We start from the raw sequence: 18178 nt of genomic DNA, 5'->3' as shown, positions 1-18178 counted from the left end.
AGTCGATCCCCCACACATCAAATACTTCACAAAAGAGGATAGGTTGTTGAGGCATCTCGTGCCGTCGAGAGATGTTACCACATCGTTGAAATCGATCACACGTCTTCACATAAGCTTGGGCATCCCGGAAAATATTAAGTCAATAGAAACCACATTCTAAGATCTTCCGGGCGGTCCTTTGAGGACCAAAGTGCCCTCCACAAGCGTACTCATGGCAATGTTGGAGGATTGAAGGGATTTCCACATCCGGAATGCAACGTCGGATAATGTTATCTTAGCACATCTTCCACAAGTAGGGGTCATCCCATATGTAGTAGCGGGAAATACTCTTCAACTTATGGCGTTGGCTAGAAGATAAGGATGTGGGAAATTTCCTAGTTACCATGTAGTTGACAAGGTTAGCATACCACGGTTCGACGGCTTTCATAGCATACAAAGATTCATGTGGTAAGCTACCATCCACTACTCCCATGGTCTTCACGAGATCCTCATTAATGTGAAGCCTACTCAAATGGTCGGCTACCACATTGGCACAACCTTGCTTGTCTTTGATTTCGATGTCAAACTCACTCAACAAAAGAACCTATCTCATTAGCCTTGTCTTGGTGTCCTTCTTGTCTACGAGTTGCCTTATGGATTTGTGATCGGTATAAATAATGACCTTAGCACCCAAGAGATAAGCCCAAAACTTCTCAATGGCATACACCACCGCCAAGAACTCCTTTTCCGTGGTGGTGTAGTTTCGTTGAGCATCATTCAAAAGTGAAGAAGCATATTGTATCACATGAGCTACCTTCCCCTCCCTTTGGCCTAAAACCGCGCTAAGGGCATAATCGCTAGCATCGGTCATGATTTCAAAAGGAAGGTCCCATCTTGGAGCTTGAATTATCGGGGCCGTCACAAGCCTCTCTTTCAAAAAATCGAATGCCACCCTACAAGCATCATCAAAAACAAACTCCACATCCTTGTGCAAAAGCTTGCACAAGGGGTAAGCGATCTTGGAAAAGTCTTTAATAAATCTACGGTAGAAGCCCGCGTGTCCTAGGAACGACCTTATCTCCCGAGTATTAGTGGGATATGGTAAGGTTTTGATTACTTCCACCTTAGCCATATCCACCTCAATCCCTCTCTTTGAGACTATGTGTCCTAACACGATGCCGCTTTTAACCATAAAGTGACATTTCCCCGAATTCAACACAAGGTGTGACTCCGTGCATCGTGATAGGACCATAGTTAGGTGGTCCAAGCAAGCTTCAAAGTTGTCTCCATGGACGGTGAAGTCGTCCATGAAAACTTCTAAGACTCTTTCTACAAGATCCGAGAAAAGACTCACCATACATCGTTGAAATGTACCCGGAGCATTACACAAACCGAAGGGCATCCTTCGGTATGCATATGTTCCAAAAGGGCATGTGAATGTTGTCTTGGATTGATCCTCCGGGCGTATGGGGATTTGAAAGTACCCGGAGTACCCGTCCAAGAAACAATAGAATTCCTTCCCCCCTAGCCTCTCTAGCATTTGGTCTAGAAAGGGTAAGGGAAAACGGTCTTTAAATGTCACGACATTTAGGCGGCGATAATCGATGCAAACCCTCCACCCGGTTTGAATCCGAGTGGGAATTAAAGCTCCTTCTTTGCCCTCGATTACCGTCACCCCACCCTTTTTCGGTACACATTGAGTGGGACTTACCCATTGAGAATAGCTAATGGGGTAGATGATTCCCATTTGGAGTAATTTGATGATCTCTTCTTTCACCACTTCCATCATTGGCGGGTTCAACCTCCTTTGGGGTTGCCTAACCGGCTTTGCTTCTCCCTCCAACCGGATCTTGTGCATGCATACGCTTGGGCTTATCCCCTTAAGATCCGCAATGCTCCACTCAAACCCTTCCTTGTATTTGTGCAATAAATCCACCAATCTCTTCTCTTGGTCACCCTCAAGTTGGTTTGAGATTATGAGGGGTAGGGTGTTGTTTTACCCAAGAAAAATGTACTTCAAGTGGTCGGGAAGTGGTTTTATATTGGGAGTGGGTGGTTTTATAATGGAGGGGACTGGTCTTTCAAGGGAGGCCTCTAGGGGAAGGAATTTGGCTTAGTAGTCATAAGAAGAAGAGGAAAAACAAGGTTTAGTGGAGCTGGGAACTGCGCAGGCTGCGCTGGTGAGCTGCGCAGGCTACGCCCTAGGTTTAAGCAGGCTGCGCCCTGGCTCGGCATTTCCTCCTCAATTTATTTCATTTCTTTTTCCTCTATAGATTCTTCTAATGGTTCTTCCTTCTCCAATGCCTCTATACTTTCCTGCACATCATGAGACAACAAAAACCGCAACCCTTCCTTCTCGACATTGTTAGTAAGGGCCACTTCAAGTGGGTCCCTATGACTCAATTGGTAGACTCGATTTGCCAATGGTTCAATTATATCAAGAAAGTAGCAAAATCTCAAATCATCGGTCTTTTTCATTGTTTCATACACATTATACTTCAAGATTTTCCCTTCAAATTCCATGGTCAAATTTCCATCATACATGTCAAGCTTTGTTTTAGAGGTTCTCATGAAAGGCCTCCCTAGCAAAAGGGGTGTAACCTTGGAGTCCGGTTCCATGTCTAAAACATAAAAGCCGGCCGGAAACATGAACTTATCAACCTCTACTAACACATCTTCTACAAGGCCTTTGGGGTGAATTGTAGAGCGGTCCGCCAATTGGATCACAACATTGGTCTTAGACAAGGGGGGCAATTCTAGGGTCTCATAAACGGAGTAAGGCATGAAATTAATAGAGGACCCCGAGTTTAGCATAGCTCTAGCAAAAGCTTTGCCTCCAATTGAGCACGGTATAGTTAGTATGCCCGAATCATCACACTTTTTGGGAAGATTTCGTTTGAAAATTGGCGAGACATGCCTACTAACCGTGACTCTTTCAACTCCTTTCCTTGGCTTCCGTTTAGGGTGCAAATTTCCTTGAGAAACTTTGCATTACCTAGGGACGGATTTAATGATAGTAAAAAGAGGGATGTTGACCTCACATTTCCTAAAAGTTTCATAAAGATCGGAGTCTTTATCAAACTTCTTGGGATTTGTAAGGGCACTAGGAAATGGTACCTCCGGTTCATATTCTCTTTCGATCTCCTCAATTTGATCCTTGGTGTTGGTGCTTCCTTTCTTTCCTTTGTCAATGCTCAAAGGATTCTTTTCTTCTTCCTCATTAGCTTTTGAAGATGTCCCTTTTTCTTGTTCAATCACAAGCTCTTCTTTAATTTGCTTTTCGATGTCAATGACCCTTTCTTGTGACTTGGCCCTTTTCTTCTTCTTTGGAGGATATTCTAAAGTTCTCCCCTTCCTCAATGTCATAGCACTAACATTTTTCCTAGGAGGGAATGTAGTGGAGGGAATAGAAGTGGAATTCCTTTGGTTTTGTTTGGCAAGTTCTTGGGCAATTTGTCCAAGTTGGACCTCAAGGTTGGCAACCTTGGCATCACTAACACTCTTGTCGGCATCAATCTTGTCAAACCTCTTGTTTGTTTTAACTTGCTCTTGCAAAATGTTCTTAAGCAAGTCTTGAACACTTGGTTCCTTTTGAGAATTGGTGTTGTTACCTTGATTGCCAAATTGGAATGATTGACCTTGGCTTTGGTTTCGACCTTGGTTGTTGGAATTGCCATTCCTATTTCCTTGAAAATTGGAACCTTGACCTTGTCGGGAATTTTGGTCTTTCAAGTGATTGAATTGGCCATTAACAAAGCTTTTGGGAGTGTTATCACCCCAACCAAGACGAGGGTTGTCTCTACTCCCAACATTGTAGGTGTTACCATTAGGGTCATAATTGTAATATCCTCCCCCGGAAGGATTCCTAACATTGTAATTTCCATAACCCATTGCACTCACATTTTCCACCCCAATTCCTTCTTCTATCATAATGGGGCAAGCTTCCTCCAAATGAGGACCTTGGCAATAGTTGCATTCCACTTGATTCCTTTGACTTCCTTCCTTGTTTGGAGTGTTTCCTATCATGTTTTTCACTAGGTGAGTTAGGTCGTTCACACTTTGCTCAAGATTTTGAGTAGAAGAGGAGGAGGTTCCCATTGAAGATGCATTTCTTGATCCCCTTTGACTTCTACCATAATTTCTTGTGGTTGAGGCAAGTCTCTCAATGATCTCTTTCGCATCCGCTATGGAATAATTCTCCAAACCTCCCCCGGTGGCGGAATTTACCATCCTTTGATCTTCTTGGCCTAAACCCTCATAAAAGTTAACAAGAAGGTCATCTCCACTCAACCCATGGTATGGGCATTGAGCCACCAACCTCTTAAATCTTTCCCAATATTCATACATGGTTTCCCCATGGTCTTGCTCTATGGTGATGATTGCCTTTTTTGCACGGTTGTGGCTTGAGTCGGGATAGAATTTCTCAAGGAAGGCCGCTTTCATTTCTTTCCAAGTACATATGGACCTTGGAGTAAGATAGAAAAGCCAATCCTTAGCCGCATCCATCAAGGAAAACGGAAAGGCACGAAGCTTGAATTGGTCCTCCGTCACTCCATTTGGGATGGCTCCTTCACACATCATGTGAAACTTCGATAAGTGCCGGTTAGGATCATTTCCCGCTTGCCCATGGAATTTGGGTAAGTTGTGAATGAAAAAACCTTGAAGTTCAAAGTTGGCATTTGCTCCCAAAGGAGGGTATGTGATGCATAATGGTTGTTCATCGTAGTTTCTTGCTCTTATCTCACGAATGGTTCTATTATCGTTTGCCATTCTAGGATTTTCTACTTCAATCGGGTTTACCGAACGTGGTTCTTCTTCAACTTGGGTTTCCCTAGGTTGTCTTCGATACCACGGGTTTGTAAACAACCAAGAGTATGCCCCGAATGAGTCTTCTTCAACGGGAGTGAATTCACCACCTTGTGGGGAACTACTCATAAACCTTGACACTACACAAACAAATTAGAACTTCCACTTACCTCTAACAACAAAAAGAAGATAAAAACAACTAAACATGTATTTCACAACTCAAGCTTTTAGCTAAGTTGCCCTTCCCCGGCAACGGCGCCAAAATTTGATTAGCACAATACTAGGTGTGGTAAATGCTAGAATTAAGCTACCAAATTAGATATTTATAAACCAAACTCGACTCTACACTATGCCATAAGAATAGTAGTAAAGGGAAGTAAGGGTCGAACCCAAGAGAAGGGATTAAGACTAAAAGCTTGTATTAGACTAATGACAATGAACAAAACACAAGACTATGTACAAACTATGGATATTAACAATGGACAACAATTGAGACACATAAGAGGAGAGTTGGCATGGAGAAAACAAGTGACAAAATGAAAGAGATGTGATTTTTCCTATGAAACAAGGTAACAAACACTTGGTATGCAAACAACAATAATATGAGATGAAAACTTGGTATAATCCTACAAGCTTCCACTTTTCTCAAAGTATGACTCTTTTCTCTCCAAATTCATTTACCCAACAACAATCCTCAAGCAATTGATCACCGCTATCTAAGCCAACAATTATAATCCTACTTAAACTACAATTTCCAACACTAAGCCATGTAAGAATTGTAACCAAGAGCATGAAGAACACAACCAAGAGGAAACTAAATGGGATATCAAAAGAGCATGTCTAAGCCAACAAACCCAATTATATAAACAATTTCTACTCACAAATATTGATACTCTAAGCCAAGATAACAATAATTATGAGGTGCTTCAACAAGTTATCACAAAAGTAAGGAACTTTGCAACAATCAAGCAATAGATGAACATTAAAGAGGCAAGAGTGATCACTTCTCACAACAAAACATTCATCATGGCATTCAAACTTAGAAATTGAAATAAAAGAAAGATTAGAGAGTAGAGAATCAATACAATGATAAAGTTGAAGACTTGAAACGGATTACACCAAGTAAGGAAGGATTTAGCCTTCCATAGTCTTCAAGATTCAAACCCTAAATGATGAGATTAGATGAGATGATATGATGTTCTCTATGATGTTTAGGTCTTCAAACTCTTGGGTATATATAGGGCTTCACGAAAACCTAAAAAGATTTCCACTTAAGAAGCCCAAAAGAAGATTAGAAAGCCCCGTAAAACAGAGCTGCGCAGGCTGCGCCAAAATTCTTCTTGCATGCGCAATCGTGCGCAGCTGCGCCCCTAGTTTGCGCAGCCTGCGCATGGGCTCGCACTTTGGACTTCTAATTTCCAAGAACTAGACCTCTTCAATTGTTCTCATTTATTCTAATCTTCACTCCTCACTTCTCCCAGCTGGATATTAGGCCACATGTGAGCCGATTGTGCCTTGTCTTGACCGTTGAAAGGTTCTCCATGACCCTCGGGTTCCGTGCATCAAAATCAATTGTAAAACCGGGGTAGAATTCACAAGTTACCACATCATAACCGATTATCAAATACTAGGAAAAGCACACTTAAAGACCCATATTAAAAGACACGAGGGTGATAAAATCACCCTCTTAGATCGACACAAAACATTACTATCAGTGTGTAAGGACTCAATGCAATGTTTAGACCAATTTATTAATGCACATGTACGTTCATGATGTCTACTGTAGTTATCGGTAGCTGAGACACGTCCATATCAAATTAGCAAATGCAAATTAAACTACCGTTTTTTTGTCTTTTTTGAGATTTTTTTTGTCGTATCATACAAGAGAAATTATACATGTCAAAGCATTTACAAGTAAGACGCACAAGATATCCTAACAAAGGATCTACGGGATCTATGGTTAGGTTTGTGGGTAGGAAATTGGGTACTCAAGACATTAAAATACCGCGATGGTATCTCTCGATTTTGTGCTCACCCAGTCATATGGACCAAGCGAGTTGTCAATACACGACGTCATGAGGTGGAAAATACGTGTAAGGCCTAGACGGTCGAATGGACCTTCTAAGTATACAACGCACTTTACCGAGGGTGAATAGTGGTAGCTTAAGATGACATAATATTGGCGTACGGAGAGCCTATGCTTTTTTTTGTCTGAAATAATATGTATAAAACGTACAAAATAAGCATGATTAACAAAGTATACAACGACCATGAGATTGTATGACAAACAGAGTAGTAAAAGAACCTCACCTTTGCTAGCATGAGACACGCACGAGTGAAATTAGTTGAATTAATCCGTGATTTGCATGAAAAGGCCACTATACGTACATACAACTTTTTTTTTTACTTTAACAAATTCATTGTTGGGCAAATTATTTTCATATGCTTTGTACGCTAATCAACAGATCGAAACAGATGGAGTTGTAACGAGGCTAGTAGATTTATACGGGATAATAAATTAGAAAAAAACGTCAAATATATAATATTATAAATAAATTTCAAGTCTTACCCGCTTATTAGTCCCCAGCGGAGTCGCCAATGTGAGATCCCTGAAAAAATCTCTTTTTTGAAATATAAGTAAATAGTATGGAGTCGCCAGTAGGTTTTATAAAAAACATACAAAAATAAGTTAAACGGAAAATGCCCCTTTTGATCCCTGGTATGGGGACTGATCTGTCACTCTGGTCTGAACCAAAGATTGCGGATTCGGGGGTAAAGGTACGGTCAGGGAAGGTGCTAGGCACCCGGACTGCCCATCAAACTGACGGCCTCTACTATTTATTTGTAATATTATATATTTGACGAAATTAATAAAAGAATACGAAAAAGATACAAATTATATACAAAGACAAGTTAAATTGGTTAGTTTATATACAATATATGATAAACAAAGAAATAAATAAAAGACTGAAATAAAGAGAGTAAAGAAAACTTATTTGAATCGGTACCCTCAGGCCTATGTGGATGTTGACTATTAATGAATTTCGACTTTGTCGTAAATTAACGGCTCTTATGCGCTTATATGAAAAGTGGGACGATTTATTGTAAAAGGTTTGATGTTGAAGCTGAGATAGTATTCGAGACGGTGTATGAGAAAGTATTGAATTTATGGATCTGGGTGAATTAATGTTAACGGTATTTGTGATATTGTATGTGAGCTTCGTCCATTTGGTTATTCCCTTCGCTATTTTCTTGTTGTATGTCTTCTATATTTTCGTCCATCCTTGTGTCGAATGGACTACAATAATATTTATAGTTATTGGAGGTTGTAATTTACTAAGATTAGGAATAACAAATGATAGAACTTTAGGCTAAAAAGTCAACGTTGCATGCTTTCGGTGAACAAATTTAAGTCTGGTCGTTTCACCAATTTCTATCTCCACAATTGTTTTACTTAACCTCGAATTCCCAACCCGTATTGAAAGCCTTTTGTGTACGTAATTGCGTATGGCAATATGAATTGAGAATATTTATTTATCTTTTTACGTACTACATCGACTATTAACAAGGTGGGTTGCCTTGTTTACTTTGGGCCATTAACAAAAGATGGGTAACTAATTTTAAGGCTTGGTTATAAAATGAGATATTAAGTTGGGAAAACTAGAACACAGGCTTATAAATGGTTTTATGCCATTTTAAATAACTTTGCAGGTTGGATAGGGATAGACGGTTTATGAGTGGTTTATGTCATTAATAAAAAAAGTGGGCTAAGTAGAAATGAAAGGGCTAATGGATGATTTTGGGCCATTCTGTATGATTTATAGGAAAATAAGCGTAAAGAGCCGTAAATTATAGCAGTGTCGATTTTCATTTAGTCATTAAATTTGTGCCTCATCATCGGGTACTCGTAAGGCTAGTAGACAACTTTGAGGTGTCTACACCCCAGTAAATGATTACAAAGGTGAGAACCACAACCGGTATCCAATACCCACGTTGAGGTGGATGTATAATTAATATCAATAACATAAATCTCGGAAGAGACATTACCGACTGGAGTAACAAGTCCAGCTTTGATATCTCCCAAATACTTGGGGCAATTTCGATTCCAATGACCCATGACATTGCAATAATGACATTTATCGTAGGATTGGGCACCCTTCTTGGTTTTGGTTGTGGCAGTCCCACTATCCACTTCCATTCCATTATTGGGTTTGGGTTTCTTATCCGTCTTTGCCTTTCTTTTAAAATTACCATTACTCCTTTTAGTTGCAAGGACATTCTTGCTAGAACTCCCACTCAATTTCTTATTTCTCCTTGCTTCTACAAACAAGGATGCCATGGAATTAGTGAGATTATCTTAACAAGATTCTCTCACCAAAGTGGTGGGCATGATAATGGGAGTGGGAGGTGTGGAAAGGGTAAGGTAGCAAAGATTCTCATCCTCACCAATGTCAAAGCGTAGTTCTCTAGTCGTACATTGTCATATATGGAGCATTTTTCATTGAATGATTGTAGCAATGAATCAATGGTGATCGGTGTATAAGAATTAGATGAATCCATTGCGGAAAAATAACTACAAAAACGGAGATGAAGGAAATAATTAACATTTATCGTTTTAGACTTGTAAAATATTTTCAACAAGTTTAGCATTTATATAATGACCTCCACCCAATTATATAGACGATTCCAAGACCCAAATTCATATTAACTCGGTTGTGAGCCAATGGGCCCTCTACATCCTTACTAATATAATTTGGTGGGTTAACTCATTTAACCGATTCTACACTTAGAACTCTCGGTCGATGAAATTACACTAAGTTCATCTTTAGCCCGGACTTATTGAGACAACGGTCCCTCTAATACTTCCGTTGAGATCAACCAAATTTCGAAATGTAATAACATTTTATTACCCCACTTACCCAACGTTAAAAGAAAGCACCCTGGTATAATATTTCAATACCGTATTGTACCCCTAATGAAATTGGGATTCATGAGTTCCTACTATTTGGTAAGGCTAAGTCTCAATTTTATAAAATGTGAAGGTCTTGTCAATTTATTATCTATCTCTTTTAAGTGAACTAAATTAGTGATCTATCGATAATTATAATTGACAAGGTTGATGATTCGATATAAAAATATGCATGAGATGTTATGGCGATTTGGCATGCATGCAAACGTATAAAAAAGAAAATGTAAAGAAAAACAATTTCCTAGTATGGCCTTTCCTAAAATAGAAAATCTAATAATCTATTACATATTCGGAAACCAGCTCCTTTGGTCCCTTGAACTTCATGTGACACGTCTCCCAAGGAAACACCGTCTTGATTGGAACTCCTTTACGAATGGCTTCGTCTTTAGGAATCTCCGGAATTATAAAATAATAATAAAATACATAACTATTCCTATTATACATATGTAATAAAATAATTCTATTAAATTATAAAACGGTGATGCGAAATCACATTAAAATTACAACCAAATCGATATATCCTTTCATTACGGGTAATACCGATTAAAAACTAAGGCCATACTAAAACAAAATACATTATTCAAAAAAATACATAAATTTAAATGACATTCATCCCTAAATTATGCAACAAAATATATGTATTTAAACATGCAAAATGAATGTGCTAAATCGCCTTACTAGATTATATCGTATATAGCTCGGTTTTTATGGAAGTGCGTGATTTTTAACTTATTAAAATCACTTAATAATTCTTAAATCAAATTTAAGGCCAAGTTAATTATCCTAACTGTCTTAGGACTCAAATATTAGTCTCCACTAAAAATTTGACAATAATCCAACTTGGTTATACATTGTTGCTCATATTTAACCCCATTTATCATAACAATTATGAAATAATTTCAAATTCAATTACAATAATCTAAAATTTTGAAATTTAAATTTTGAACATTCTGGAATATTACCATGACCCTCATAATATAAAAAATGTGGGTTAAAAATTTCGAATTAATTTAGAGAAAAAAATAGTTGCGAGTTATCGGTTTTATCAAATAAAATACCTAAAGCATACGAAAATTAATCTAATAAATTTTCTAATCTTACAAATGACATAAAAGACATAGATGCAACCTAAAATAATTTTCTCATGCCATGGAAATTAATTTAGCTATTTTTGCTTATACAATTTCGATTTAATCCAATTTAACCATTAAAATCATAAATCATGCAAAATTAATCAAATTAATCTCAAATTTTACATACAATAAGCAAAATATGCATATGAGATCCTATTAAAATTTCATGGTCAGATTCGAAGTTTAACTAGTTTTAGTTAATAAACCACCATTTTACTCACTAAAATGTTATTATTATACTAAAAATCATAAAAATGAGCAATAAACTTCCATAAAGCATCTAAAATTACCTAAAATATTTTAGGACCAGAATGTATACATGCATCCAAAATTTCATGCATTTCTCATATTTACACAAATTTTCCGGTTTTTATTTTAGTCATCAAATAACTCGTAAAAAACTCAAAAAACGATTTGCATGCAACAACCAAAGCTCTTGATACCAATTGTTAGGTTCTATAACCCTCTGTATATACATTTCTAATGTAGATCTAAATTACTAATTAATTTAGATGTTGTGAATCTAGTTACATGCAAACAAAATAAGAGTAAACGGAGAAAACAATTTTTTCTTACATTTGTATGTGACGGAAAAATGGTCACAAGGATGGACTCCTTCCAACCTTGTTCTTGAGCTATGAATAAAAGGATGATCCTCCAAGTTTCAAAGTAAAAACTCTCCTTTTGATTGCACCCAAGATTTTACCCAAATTATTTCTAGTAATATTAACTAGATATTACAAGAAAACTAAAAAACCCTTAATATTTATTTTATTACTACTCTAGTACTGAGATAATAATATTATGGTTGTGAGATTTTAGAGAGAAGCTTGAATATGAAAAACTAGTGTAAATGAGCAACAAAAGTGCCCCATAATAGGCTCCCAAAAAATGGCACCCAACATCCACTAGTGGACAATTTCTTTTTCTTATTTTATTTTGCATGCTTAATAGGTAATGAGTACTTTAGAGTAGGTTTGTCATAAGCATGCAAGTAGGTGATAATTACATTCATATTGATTATTAAACAAAGAGTTTTTTGTCAAAAACTACCTAATATTTACATCATTTTCATAAATACTACCTAAAGTTTTTAATTTTGCGAGAAACTACCTAATATTTTTTTACTTTTGTCGAGAACTACCAAATTGAAATTAATGAGCAAATTCGACAATTTTTTTTCCAAATTAACTAAAATTCCGACAAATAAGTCAAAATGCCAATCGAATTAATCATAATTTTGTCCAAATTAGCCACAATCTCGCCAAACTAGTCAAAATTGTAGTAAAAAAAAAATTGAAATAAATGTGTTAGTAGCTAATCAAAACAGTTGGCGGTGGTTAAGTATAGTAAATAATGTATGTTTAATGCCAAAAATAATGTTATCGAGTTAGAATTTTGTCTAATTTGAACAGATTTTTCAATTTAATAGTGTCCGACAAAAGTCAAGAAAATTTAGGTAGTTTCTCGCAAAATTAAAAACTTTAGGTAGTATTTATGAAAATGAGGTAAATATTACTCCCTTCGTACCAGACCAAAGGTAACACTTACTATAAACGGACGTATCACACCAAAGGTAACATTCTTTATTTGGCTCACAACATTACCAAGTTATCCTTATACCCATTTGATATTTACACAAAATGTCATTACATACCCCACCTATTAACCCACAATTAAACCCACAATTACATACCCCACCTATTTTTTCCCTCTTTACCCTTACTTTTTCCATTTTTTCTTAAATACTCCAATTTTCCCTACGTTACCTTTGGTGTGGTACGGAGGGAGTAGGTAGTTTTTGACAAAAAAACTCTTAAACAAAATGCAAAAATAAAAATGTTGTCCAACAACATATGCATTTCGGCCACTATGGGTATAAAATGGACCATTTTGATTTTGTAATGTTTGTCACACAAATATAAGAATCATATATTTATTTATCTTACATAAAAAAGCATTAGTTTGATCATATAACAATTATATAATATAAACTAATAATTAATATACACTAAACTCTTAAGTGATAATTATGTCATTATATTAAAATATAATGAGTCTTATAATGTCCAATTTAATAAATTTACAATCCCTTGTAAATATAATCAACAAATAACCTCTACCTCTAAAAATACAAAAACCTCGATTAATTTAACGAATTAACGATTAATTATTAAATTAAATCTTATTTAATCACATTATAATAAGATAAAATTTCATTAGTCAATCATCGCATAATTGAATAATAAACTTGTGTTGACTCGAGTTCTAAACTCGAATTCAACAAACTCACACAACTAAATATATATAAATATAAGGGACTGATCAACCTGTATCAAATACATTTGATTAGTTAATAATTTGGGTTCCATCATATAGGTGTGATCTCAAGGGATCAACTGATCACCACCGTCAAACGACAGTAACGCACTACAACAAATCCCTTGCATTTTTGACACTTCCGCATTGACGCTTTAATGGGGCGTCGAACCCAATATTCAACTCCCGTCCCTTTTTGACACCTTATACTGTCACTTTAATAAAATACATAGGCGCAATTTTTAATTTACCTAAAAATATTATACCTAAAAAAGTCCACCGCCAAACATATTCAACTTCACCGTCTAAAACGATAATCGCGACTCTGTGTCTCCCATCTCTCCCATTATTTCCTAATTAATCTCTTCGTCATCTCCATCCGATTTCAATTTCATCATCTTCCAACTGCTGCACATACAATTTCCTATCTCACACTTCTATCGATTCACCTTCTCAAAACACAATCAAATTGAAATTTCGATCAATTTAATTGGGGCGATTCATTCCAGTTACAAATTTTAATTGACCAAGCAAGGTTAGTTTCTAATTTTAAGCATCAATCTACTTGTGTTTAGTTTGTTTCATCATATATATATCATGATTTTGATCATGGTACAGAATAATATGTTATTTTCTTAACCCTAATGTTGAATTCCTTCGTAAGTTGAACTTGTTTTATTGATGTTTTGTGTGAATCGTATTGTAAATGATCAATGTCCCCTGGTGATGAAAAACATTGGTATTATGATGAGCATTGGTGATACGAATAACATTGGTGGTTCTGTATGTATGAATGTAATTGTATTTTTGTAAGCTTCTCGCGTCCCTTTATTGATTTTTTTTTCATTGCTCATATCACTAGATCAATGGGAGGACCTGTTTAATCAAGCTAATTTGCAGCAATAATACATTTTAATTACTTCTATTTACGCTTCTTATTATTAATAGCAAGTAACTTGAGTAAAATTAATCCATTTCATTCATGTAATCCAAGTGTCAGATAAAGTTGTAGTAAATCAATGTGATGAATGTATGATAAAATACAGAATAGTATAAGGAAGATGAGACGGCATTATCGATAATAGTAGTACATGTTATTAATACATTACACACCCGTAAATCGTTGATGAATGACCTGCAAGTATAAGGAAGATGAGACGGCATTACCGGCTACCAGAATGGCGAATTGAGTAGAACTACAGGCACTACAGGTGCTATAAAAGCTACTGTTGTGCATTGCTTCTACATCCCGATTGCAAGACGTAATTGATATGTTGCCCATACTTCATAAACTTTGGTCATACTTCACAACTTTATTGTCGTCCGATGTTTGTGCGAGTTTCTTGTTTTTTTGAGTAGCTTTAGTATTTGGTATCTGTCTTCTATCTTTTTTGGTATAATGTAAGTATAATATATCCTAAAAAGTGTCCAAATATACAATAGATATGAGGCCCCTCTTAACTAGTCTGACTAACTAGTAGTCCACATTTTAAAACCAACAAAAGGAAAACATTTTAAAGCCAACAACCCAAAGGTAGACAACACTAACAGCCTCGACTGTTCAGATAGCCAAGACACAACGAATATCAGCCCCCCTCATTTCCAGTACTTCTGTCCTGCGCCTCAACGTTAATCAATCCCCTTCGTTCTAGCCAATTTCGATCCTTGCTACTGATATGTAGCTTGAGCTTCTTGCGCATAGCTTCCGCTTTTATCTTATTAGCAATTATATTAGGTCGATCCATTTTTCCTTCTACTCGAGCTTGATTTCTCTGGTACCATATATGGTAATTACCAGCAACTACTATCATGGTCTGCACACCTTGCTGTAGCTTTGTTCCCCTTCTGCTCTTGCACCACTCCAAGCATCGACTCTCAGGTAATCTCATACCCATCTGATTATTAATAGCATTTTTGTTGCTATAGCTGCATTATAGAAGAGATGATCTTGGTTCTCTTGTGCTTGCTCACACATACAAAATTTGGAATTATCACAAACCCCTATCTTGTGAAGTTTAGCTTTAGTATTCGCCTCCTTAGATATTAGCCAAGCAAGCATAGCATGTTTGGGTATGGACCAAGGATTCCACACTACCATTGCCCATCTGCATTTAGGTTGTTTATCTCTGAGTCATTTGTAGCACTCAGGTACTGAATACCCTTTGGTTTGGCCAAACCACATATCATTTACATATCCAGCAGTAATTAATGTCCTCTTTAATTTTGCATATCTTCCTCCATGCCCAGCTTAACTCATAGCTAATAGCTAGGACTGTAGGTCATCCATTCTTTTTCTTTGATATATACCAAGGGAGCCCTCTAGTATTCAGTGCTACTGTCCCAGCGGTAGTTCCTGCATATAGCTTCAATATTCCTAATTACTGCCTTTGGAATGATGAAGATAGATGCCCAGTAAGAGTGGAGAGTATTCAGAATTGCCTTAACTAGAACCAACCTCCCTACATAGGACAGCTTTCTTGCTCCTAAATGGTAGTTAAAGCCTTGCATAGTAGCTGCATATTTATCTGTCTTCTATCTTATGTCTTAATAATCATCCTAATAATCATGACCACTGCACAGTTTCCATCTCATATTTTATGGTTGTTTTAATAAGGGTAAATTAATTACTACACCCTTATAAAATACATTTTTTAAAACTACCTTATAAAAAAACTTTAAAACTTACTACCTCACTAAGCATTTTTGCATAAAATTGCTACCATTGCCCCTTTCCGGTGAGTTTCTATGTTAACGAAAGAAAATACCCCCTCACTTAAATAGATATGAAAGTTCAAATTTTCAGTAAACACACCCCCTTCCATTGTTCCTTTTACTTGTCTTAATTATTATACGATGGGTGGGTATCCATACATGAGGCATGAATATGTGGAAATAATTTCCCTGAGATGGATGGGTATTCATAGAGGAGGCATGAATTAATTGAAGGAAATTAGATGGTACTGTATTCAATTATTTGTGGAAATAAAATTGTTTTGTTTTATCTGAAATACATGTGTCCATTTATACTAAATTTCAGTAAGGGAAAGGTTACATGTTAGTTGAAAAACAATGTTCTATATATATGAATGCACACTTTTGTGTGTGTTAAGTTTAGTTTAAAAAAGCGCGCCTCAGGCGGGAGGCGAGGGTAGGCGATGATGCTAGGGTATTACAACAACAAGGCGAGCCTATGTTCAAAAGGCCCTAAAAGGCGAGCGCCTCAAGGTGATGCCCTAGGCGCAAAAAGGCGCACCTTTTTAAATGGAGGCGCTGACAAGCTTTGTTTCATAAATAGTCACATGACCCTAACTCCTTTTTAATAAAGTTTTATTTTATTACAAAACAACACTCTTCCAACCCTATTTTTATACAACCTGATCAGCCGTTTACTTCTTTCAACTTTCTACTGAAGTTACTCCTCTTCAACCTCTGCTTCTCTTCCATCTTTTATTATCTTTACTTTGTTTTTCTCTTTCTCTTCTGCTCTGTTTTCACTTTTTTTCTTCTGCCTTCTGATTACGCTGTTGGTTCTTTTCACATTTTTTTAAAAATTCTCTTGCTTTTACTGTTGTTATTAAGCAGTTGTTTCCTTTCGTGTTTTCTTTCTTCTAATTTTCTTCGGGCGTGTTTTCTTTTATTATCTCGTACTTTTTTTTTTCTTTTGAGCCAGGTGACATCTTTCCTATCTTTCCTATGCACATGGAAGATGACCAAATTCAAGCATGGATTTAGTAATCAGTTCCCATTAGCATAACCCTGAATCAGCTCATACTTATTTGTTAATCTTAATCTATGTTCATTTGCATAAGTTGATATTGATATTGATATTGAGGTGAATTTATTTATTTTTATTTTATTTTTACGTTTGGCTAAAATGAATTAGTACTGGATTCAATTATTTATCAGTTTTTTTTTTCATACAGTTGCGAACGAATTTTGTCCGTGAGTTATAGGAAAGATCAAGTTAACCGCTTCAGCCAAAATTTGCAATAATTCAAATTCTTTAAATAGTTGTGTGATTATTTTGTTTTCTAGTGAATTCAAGTTAACCCCTTCAGCTAAATTCATTGCTTTAATCCGTTATGTACTATTCTAGTTTTTCCTTGATCGATCGTGCCCTTGGAAGCAATTTAGCAATTTTAATCAGTGATATTTATTTGAGAATATGAGTTTGCGGTTTACTTGTTCCTTATTTAAGCATATCAGTAGGTTTATGTTGTACTCTGATAGGATATGAACTTATAATTCATGTAGAACTTAGAACTTATAATTCATGCAGACACTTAACTTATAGTATGTTTCTTGTAAATTTTAACTAAGTTGGTTATTTTTGAATTGTATTATGCTCTATACTTATAATTTTAATAGTTATGAACTTTTGATCTTATTTTGTGTAGACATGGATACTAGTTGGATAAAATTGCCAAATGATCATGATAGATACATAGATGGGTGTTTGAAATTTCTTGAGTTAGCTAAAGAAAATCTCCTGGAAGGAAAGACTAAGTGTCCCTGTAAAAGCTGTAAACTACGTTGTTGATTGACATTAAAGGAAGTATAGGAACATATTTTATTTAAAGTTTTTTATCAAAGATATACAAATTGGATATGGCATGGTAATGGGGATGTTCTTGATCATATGCACGGGTTTGAGGTGGGGAGCAGTAGCGTAGGGTCTCTTGTGGGTCGTGATGATATGGAAGGTTTATTAAATGCAGCATGGGTTACTGATAATCATAATCATCCTGCTGAAGAAATTCAGTCTAGTTGTAGTGATGAGTCTAATGATGATGATAATATGGAAACTGATGATGAGTATGATGACTACAATCAAAGCCCAAGGGAAAACAACATTGAGGAAAATGAAAAACATAAAAGATTGTTATTAGCTGCAGAAGAAGAACTTTATGATGGTTGTCAAACTTTCTCAAAATTGTCATTTCTATTGCATTTGTTTCACATCAAATGTATG

This window comes from Silene latifolia, chromosome X (assembly GCF_048544455.1).
Source record: "Silene latifolia isolate original U9 population chromosome X, ASM4854445v1, whole genome shotgun sequence".
Taxonomy (NCBI): Eukaryota; Viridiplantae; Streptophyta; class Magnoliopsida; order Caryophyllales; family Caryophyllaceae; genus Silene; species Silene latifolia.
This window is presented reverse-complemented; position numbering follows the sequence as displayed.